The sequence below is a fragment of the Aythya ferina genome (assembly GCF_964211825.1).
Source record: "Aythya ferina genome assembly, chromosome: 4".
NCBI lineage: Eukaryota > Metazoa > Chordata > Aves > Anseriformes > Anatidae > Aythya > Aythya ferina.
Window position 1 is genome coordinate 69,606,677 of NC_140300.1, and position 9,345 is coordinate 69,616,021.

At 40.8% G+C, this 9,345-nt stretch overlaps 1 long non-coding RNA gene across 3 annotated transcripts; it reads right to left on the minus strand.

Annotated features, from left to right (window-relative positions):
- Nucleotides 1-708: 708 nt before the first annotated feature.
- Nucleotides 709-9,345, minus strand: LOC311436863. 3 transcript variants are annotated; one of them, XR_014693131.1, is made up of 3 exons: nt 8,987-9,345; nt 4,321-4,464; nt 709-1,186 (listed from the first exon to the last, which is right to left on the minus strand). It is a non-coding gene; the product is annotated as an uncharacterized lncRNA (long non-coding RNA). The 3 variants fall into 3 exon arrangements; XR_014693132.1 differs by lacking the exon at nt 709-1,186 and adding an exon at nt 1,193-2,056; XR_014693133.1 differs by lacking the exon at nt 709-1,186 and adding an exon at nt 2,884-3,248.

Sequence of the window (9,345 nt, forward strand, 5' to 3'; positions counted from 1 at the left end):
AAGGGCTGCCAGGGCACTGCATCCCTTAAGGACAGCTCCCGTCAGCTCCCGCCCTCCTGGGGACATTGGTCTTTGTATCCCTAAGCCCCTCAGGCAGTTTAAAGCACTTCGAGGCACACTGGGGCATGCTGTCCTCCAGCCAAATGTCTACCGCTTGGTGGGCCACCGAGCATTTTGGGTTTTAGCTGAGGTCGTGCTTGCACATAGCAGCCTTACAGATGTGTCATCTTCCCCCGGTGTCTGAAACTAGAGGCAGGCCGACATCCAGCGTTCGTGTGTCAGTCACAACCATAAAGCTAGTTTACTAAAGGGCTACGTTTTTGGGAGAACAATCGTGTTTGTTCCTATCCTCAGAAAATAATATCTCTAAATACAGAATCCTTGGAGATGGCATCCTCTTAAAGAGGGGAGAAGACATAGGTGAAAGCGACTCATTTAAAAACTGAAAGGTCTTGACATTTTGCTGGTGTTTTGCTTTTTGTTCCACTATTTTAGCTGTCCCAGTCCCATTCCACTGCCAGTTTGAAGTGTATTTCTAACCACAACTACAGGGGTTGCAGCAGCTATATTTTCCCCACCCCTTGGCCCTTGATTAAATAAATTAGGAGTCCGGAGAAATTTATTCCAACCGCTGTGGAAGAAAAACATTGCTTTGCTGTGTGCAAATAGCAGGGTTCAGGTTCTCACAAAATGAGACCTACCACAGCTCAGATTTTTGATGGTTTCACAGGAGATCAAAAGATGTCAAGGTTCCACCCCTAATTTACCCCTAATTTACAAGGAGGGTCTAAAAATTAAATGGAACGATTTTTAGAAATAAGATCCTCACACAGTACAGTGAGACCCATATTTTAGATGGCTGGTCATGATCAAAAATGACACCCAATCAGATGAACTGTAGAAACACAGCAGGAGGAAAGGGATAACACTATGAGCTCTAACTTGGTTCCATGGTAAAAGTCTGTAGCAGTGCAGAATTCCTGTGAGCCTCCAGAGAGAGACATTTCATTTTCCTTTTGAAATGCTCCTGTCACGGAAAGTCTGGTATGGGATCTGCACGCGTCCATTCTGCTTTACCTGCTAGACTTTGTTAGTGAGTAGGGTGTTCTCAGGCTTTGAGACTGAGTTCATTCATGCACGTTCACGCAGCATCCCTTTTCTCGGGAACCTAGAAGTGGAGCTACAACTAGAGGAACGGAGGGTTTGTAGTTATTGTGGTTAGAATGCTTTCAGTTCCCCCTAGAAATCTACCTTTGAAAGCTTTCTTCCTTGAAATCACTTTCCAGAACTAGCACAGTATTGCTCCTCTCATGACAGAGTAAGACATTAGTGTTAAGAAAAGAGCAGGTTAAGGAAGGTGATAGAGGGACTGAGCTGCACTTTACTCATCACCAAGACTTAGAGACAGGTATTTAAGGAAGGTGTTGGGAATAGGTGAGAATAACAACTGTTTAGCTGTTGCTAAGTAATGTGAGATTGGAAATAAATACTCCAGGTGCTGCAGCTAGGCTTGCATTCCCATGTCCAAGCAGGTGAGTTCCCTGTACATGCAGTGAGGCTATACAAGCCACTCTTTTCAACATGCAGGTTGACCTCGGGGAATTCAGTACATTTGTAAGGCAGAATTTTCCTCTGTGAAGTCATGTTGGTCCTACCAAGTCAATCATACTTATCCAGGCATCCAGCTGTCAGGCCCCCTATCTTCCATGCAACTCTTTTTAAAAGTTGACATTGTATTTGCCACCCTGCATACAATGGGTATCATTATATTTTTCAAAGTGTAGTTACACACACCTGCTGGTAACTTCCCTCTGGTCCTAATGGTTTCGGTACTGTCCATTTCATCAGATTTATCCACTCTGTCTTCAAAATCCCTTCCATTTCCAGGAAGGTGAAACTACTGGTGAGTTTCTCACCAAGGTTTCCAGTTTCCTCCTGGTGAACACTGACTCCAATAGTTTATAAACTTCTCTGCAATGGCATGTTTTCTTTGAGTACTCCTGTTAATACCATGGTTATCGATTCGTACAGCAGAATTCTGGAAGGCTTCCTGTTTCTAATGACCGAAGAAAGATTTATTAGTAGCATTGATTCCTTTTGGAAGGAGCCAATCTTACTGTTTTCTTACATCTAATCTGCAGGAATCTATGTTTCCTTCTACTTTTTTTTTTTTCTTTTTCTTGGAGTATTACTGAACATTTTAAAAAGATGTCTCCTTGTGTCTAACAAGCTTCCTTATCCTGCTGTTTACCTATGCTGTCTCCCCTTTGTGCGTTCTCAACCCTTCCTTAATAATCCAAGCGTATACAGACCTTTTGTTTCCAACACGTGTATTTCACATCTAGACATAACATTTGTACAATCTACATACAAGCAATGAGGTCTCCTGTACCTGTTGAACCTTCTTCCCTTGCTGAACAAGGCGCTTTTCCTTAGCATTTCACTATTAGTGAAACTGACCCAACGTTGGGTTAGTTAACTACAGAACAACTCAGTCATTTTTTGTACTCTTCTATCATCTCCCTCTTTAGGCCTGATGTTAACCTCTGCAGATACAATTTCATTTCTAATAATGAGTTTGTTAATTGGATTGATCGAAAGAGCTGCTTTTCCAAACCCAAGCTGTTTTTTACAGGGAGGTGGACTTCCTGTCACTCCAATATCTTGACACCAGACCAAAAAAACCTGCCTGGCTCTAACTCCCATGAGGGCAGTGGTACTTTGAGACTGTTTCTGGAAGAATGTTTCCAGAAGTTCAAGTAAATCCAAGTCCACAGAGACACTGTGCCAGCAGAAAAGTACCAGGAAGGGCTTAAAGTACTCAGGCAAATGCCCTGGCTTTAGAACTAAGGATTTTCTTTATGGGACTCCAGACAGAGGGTGTGTATGTGAATGTTTTAATAAAAAAATATCTATCACTGGCAAAATCAGTACAAAGTCCTGAAGAGGGGCCATGGTCTCCAAGGCAAGGTTAGTTTAGGGTATAGCATTTGATACCTAAGGAGTGGTTTAGGGCATCATATTTTATTGCTGTTTCTTTATTACTAGGAGAAGCAATAAAGCTGTCTGCTCCTACATTTCTTTGTGGACCACTGAATAGTCATCATTTTTCACCAAAATGTTTTGGCACAGTAAGTTTTCTGCTGCAATCTTTCCACCATTGAATTCACGTTAGTGTTATGATTTGGTTTCATTTAATCAAGGGAGAGGGCTCAATGAAGTAGTGTGTTATCTGCCACCTGGTGTCTCTAAATAAAAACACAACAAAAATATGTTGACGTTCTTAATCTTTTATAATACTGTTTTAAAAATAAATCCTGAACAGAAATTTCACAAGAAAATAACTCGGGCATGTCTTCCTAGTGATAAAACAGAAATCTAGTACAAAAATAATTCTCCATATGATGTAGAATGTTAACTCACGGTGGCAAAAGAACATCATCTATTAAATTTGTACATTTAGAAGGTATGTCAGTACATTCAGAAGCATTACTTTCTTGCCTGGTGACATGCTCTTGATTTTATATGCTTTATAATGTTTGGTTCCTAGTAATTGTTTACAGACTGTTTAATGTGAATATGGTAATTAATGAGCCTTCCTATATATTTGCCTAATATGCTGCCACATAGATCTGATATTCCATTTTACTTGTTTGGCAACCATGCACATGCTTTGACTGCCTCTGTTTTAATCCTGCCTTTAAGCCTCTTAACATAGATAAAGATAATCCATCCCGAATCCTCTTCTTTGCTGATCATTTTCTCTTCAGCTTCTTTTGTGTTTGTGTTTTCATCCTCAATGAACCAAGTGTACAGAACTATGTTTTAGAGCCTTAAGTATCATTTTACTGGAAAGAAATGTTAACGTGTGGTAACCACCACATTGTACTGATGTCATATTGCATGTGGCTGTGTTCATTTTTCTTATGAGAACGCAGCATTAACCACATAAAGCCCCCTAAAAGACAGGTAGGCATACTAACGGTTTTGAATAAGATGGATAAATATAGCACAACTGAGTTCAGAACATGGCCAAGCAAACAAGTAAGCACATGTTGTGATTTGGTACATATTTTTCTTTGATTCGTTGAGTTAAAGAGGTGCAATGCCTCTAAAGATGACATCAGAAGTTATCCAGCAATCTACAGCAATGAGAGGATTATGAATTACAGTAATCTTTTCTTTAAATTCATTGACATAGGAATCCTTAAAAACCTCAAAGTGGCATGGCTACCTTGCGCAGTGACATCATCTTCAAGCTAAAAGGAAAATCAATATAGAAGGCAAAGAGGTATCATAGTTACATCCACAAAATCATACCTTTTGACGTTGCTTTAGGAAACAAAAGAATGGTCTGAAGTAAAGAAGTGTTAAACGCCTCTGCTTCAGTAATCCTTGCGCACTTCAGAGCTCCATCAGTTTTCAGTGCGAATTTAAGCAGCCGTTAGGAACTTCTGTTTCATTCTGCAAAGCATGGCATCAAAGTCAGAGGCACGCAAGCCTAAGTTCTAATTAACTTTCACACCTGTACCTCACTGATTGGAGTGGAAATGTATCAGATCCCTCACATCACTAATCTCATCATTTTAGCTTGTTTTTGAAACCTAAAAATAGAAAAAAATTGTAATGTCTCATAAGCATTGTCCATGCTATGTAAAGTGGAAAGAAAATATTGTTAGTATTTTACTGCTGCTAAGTCTGTTTCCTTATGACCTTGACTTCAGTGACAAAAGCTGAAGTATGAAATCCACATTGCCATCAGTATAAGATTCCTGTTGAATTTTCTTACAGTACCATATTACAGAATAAAAGTCTTTCTCACCTCAAGAAACATCTGCGGATTCTTCCAACTATCATCAGCGGTGGACTTGTTCTCTTTAAAACCTTTATCTTGGTGCTTAAATAGGAATGTTTTTTTATACGGTATCCTTTTATTAAAAAAGATGCAGCTTGTTTTCCTTTGTTCTTGTTATATGAGAAACAACAGGTTTAATATACATACACTGAAAGATGCTAAGATTACTGGATACCAGAAAAGTGGTCTTGAATTCAGAGAAAACCATTCTGAAATCACAGTAGAAATTATATGAACTTCACTATATGAACACTGCAGAAGGCAGCATTTACTTATGCAAACATAATGAAACTGAAGGATGTGCAGGATCTTCCTTCCAACCACAACTAGAGAAGACGCTCTTGGAACTGCCTCTGAATACACCTGCTCCATTACGAATTGTGGTTGCAATGGGCCTTTCAGTAATTTAATTTGCATCTCCTCTAATGGAAGGAACAAGATTGATTCAGGAGCTTACAACGAATTGCAGCATCTTTTGGCCCACAGAATCAGGCAGGCTTTGAAATCCCACATCATTTTTATTTAAAAAGGAAAAACAGAGACAGAAATTTCTTTAATGCAACTCAGTTAATTTACAAAGAATGTTTATAGTCTTTTTTTTTTTTTTTTGGGGTCATCTTTCAAATATTTGTCTTTGTGTGCACTTGTGATGGTTTTGCTATTTTTCTTTCTTATGTGCACATATGGATACATGGAGATGTTGCATTTGGTATGGGAATCCCAGTAAGTGCCCGCGCCATCTGGCCAAGCCATAGTTCATATTTGCATGTGCTCTAGTGCCTGGGTGGTATTTTTTTTTCATTGTTTCAGCTATCACTAAACAAAGAGTCATTTAATTGGGTCTTCAATGAGCCTAAACAGAAGACTGCTGCTATACCCAAGAGCTTCAGTGGGAAAGCACAATTACCCACCCCCTACTACCACAACGTACAGAAGCAAAGTGACAAGGGGATCCATGAGCTAAGGCACTCTCTTAATTAAGTAATGTCAAATTCAGTGGTCATTTTCTTCCTAAACAGCAGCTGTCTCAGTTGCCAGCTGTGCCTGCTTTTTGACTATGTGACCCATGAGACATTGCTGACCTCTCCTCCTGCCCTCGTTTGCTAACCTCACTCACCCAGCCCTGCATCACTTTGGAGGAGTTCCGAGGGCAGCAGGAGTACAGCGTGGACATAAATCGAGGATCACGAACGGGCTACACAATTTCCAACTCACACGCACCTCTTGTGTGTGTTTGTGCGTGACACCAGGGGACAGGCGGCTAGAAGGTGACGTGAAAAGCCTGACAGAGAAAAAAGTACTCAAGGAAGGTCACAGCAAAGGTCAGTGGAATTGCCTGGTGAGAGTAAGCAAACCACCAGATAACGGGAGATGGCAGTGGATGGGCCTCCAGGAGGCGTGAATCAGTTCACTTATCAAAGCAGAAAATCAAGGCCAAACGGGGAAATCAAAAGCACTGAAACACCACAGACGCCATATAATTTTCATACGGGGAAAATAAGATAGGGCTGTTTAAAAAGCCCTAAAGTCACAACAACAACAAAAAATCTTAGGCCAAATCTTTCAGAACTTGCTATTCAAGGTTGATCCACAAACGTGGTTTGTGTTATCTCCAAACACTGAGGAGAACAAATAAGTAACTTCATTAGTTCCTCAATGAGGGAGCTCACTGTTCTAACTAAATACATTTTAAAAATTATTTTATTAGCTTATGCATCATTGGCTTCTCCAAGTAAGCAGTGAAACATTATGCTTTTATTTTGAGCTTCAGAAATGCAGGAAATAAATGAAACGAAGTAGCAGAAGGAACCCTGCCTACTAGCTAGAAAGGGGGGTCTTCTTTTATGTTCCTAACCTGCATCATTGTCAACCGCTACAAAATACATCCAGTAAGGGTACTGAGAGATATAATTTATTCCCACTTGTGAAGTTACACTCAGACATGAAATTAAATGCGATTTAAATACTCATAAAATGTAGTGAAGTATGCAAAATTACTAATGATGATCATAGTGAAATCTCATCAAGAAGCAAAGGATGGCATTTGAGCGGAGTGCACTGGACTAGATCAACCAGAGCGCTTCAGGTTTTTTATACCATGCCAGTGACTCACAGTACTTGTAAACCCTGCTCAGCCAGGTAAACGATGCCTACAGCTCCTCAGGGTTCTTTACACAGCACGAAGTGGCAACTCAGGTGTACAAAGGCATCTGTCCTATGTTGCTTGGTAGCTCGATTCGCTCGTTACTTGCCAAAGGAGCACTGATTTTTCATGGGCTACACTCAATGCAATACCTGCTAGCAACATTTATCATGTAAGAGTGATTGAGCCCAATCAATAACATTCTGCTTTAAAAAGGTTAAGCCAAGATTTTAATAATGGTTTGGACTTGGAACATGTGAATTCAGGTTGTGAATGAGTCCTTTAAAGATACTTCATGACGTTGGTTGCCTATCTTTGGAATCTGGACCTAAATGCTGGCACAACATGAGCTGCAGAAATCAACACATGGCTATTTTTACCTGTTGAAGAAAATAAGAGTTGTAATCTTTGTATGTTAAAAGCTTCCTAGGAACACTTACTAATTCACTCTCATGCCATTCTCTTTCTACAAAAAAAATAGGCTGATACAAATATTATCGATGCTAGAGAAATGAAGGCAAGGATTGTCAGAAGAATTCACAAAGACGAGTGCCCACCTGTGATTAAAATTGAGTAATAGGATGGTATCAAATTCCTTTGGTAGTTTGACACTTTGTGTGACTTGCTAGTGCGAGTGTTTATCACACAACAAACCAGGATTAAATCCTGTCTTATCTGTCACTTGGTCTGGTAATCAGCTGGACTACTTAGTCCATTTTTACCTATTGACATAAGACAGCGAGGACATCTGTGTGAATACAGTTACTCTGATAAACTAATCAGATATATGTTTTTTTGTTGTTGTTGTTCTGGATTTAGTAAATGGAAATTTTCACTTAACCTCTATGCCTAGGCTTTTATATTATTATTATTATTATTATTAAAAAACAGTTCCAGAACACCAAAGGGAACAGAACACAGTAAAATTGTAGAAAATCCTGAAATTCTAGCTTGGATTTTGATTTGCACTGTCTGGAAAGTTATCTGGATGCCAGGAAATGGGAATATTTTGTGTACCAAGATCAGGAAATAAATCAGTGTCGTTTCATTGAACTCAGTGAAGTTGAAGCAGGCTTCATTACACCACAAGAGCATCTGATCCTGCAGTTTTGACTGAAATAACAGGCTGTGCCTGCCAGCTAGTGGGAAGACAATAGAGATTTGAACAAGGAGTGGGATCCCAGCACTAATGGCTGTATCTAGCAAACATGTGCTCTGAAGTCTTTTGCAGTGATTCTCCTACTCAACAGACATCTCGCTGTGTTCATTATAAAAAGCAACTTCCTCTTGACACACAAACCAGTAAAAAGCGTCTCGCATTGATGTTGGAGATATTTTAGTACATACGGAGAATAGTTTTGACATTGACATTCAGAGAACATAAACACGATTAGCTCTATAGGCACAGGTGGTATCTTTTTTGAGATCAACTCACGTAAATGGGAGAATGGATGGGACTAATACATAATAACATGTGTATTAGTCAAAGATTTTATGTGATATAAAGAGATCATTTATCTTTAATCTTTCTCTTTCCAGGAAGAAAACTGGCATTCTTCTGGTAATACCGCTGTGACTGCAGCCTGTTTTTCTAATTTTAGTTACTGCCCTACTGACTAGTGAATGCGACAGCTTTGTCTCTCCGAATGAGGGCTACAAACACAAGGAATTATTATAGGCTACGGAGTCCGACAGACTGAAATCCCATGCCGTCATAAGAAATTTAATAAGGTGTGACCAAAGAATCAGATTGAAAATACAGCCTCACTGGTGCGAAACACAAGGGATAAGGGCCAGGAGCCTCCTTTGGAAGAAGAGCTGGAAACACATGCAGTTGACTCGAGTGCAGGTTTCAAGCGAAGCTATTAAAATGCCCAGCACACGCATCTTTGGATCCTGATGAGTAAGGAATGGCAACACCAGCACTTATCATAAATGACCTTTGTGAATTAATTGTGGGGATGTGGGCGCCTGGTTTCTGCTCTTACCTCTGCCACCGCTTTGCTGGGTGGTTTTGCCACTGGGTCGCCCGTCGCTGCGGTTCCACAAGCCCACCTGCAAGACACGGAGGGGCAGCACCTCCACACCCCGACACTTATTTTTCATTTTTTGTTAATTTTGGGGGGCACCTGGCCGCCTGCACGGCGGGACCCCGGCGGGCTAACCTCCGCCACCTCAGGGCTGCCCGCTGCGGCCGCTCCCTCCCTGCGCCGCCATGAGGCGACCCGGGAGGAGAAGCGAGGGAAGAAAAGAAAGGAAAGGAAGGGAAAGGAAGGAAAGGGAAGGGAAAAGAAGGGAAAGAGGGCGGCACAGCGGCAGCTCCGCCTGCCCCGAGCCGGCAGCTCCT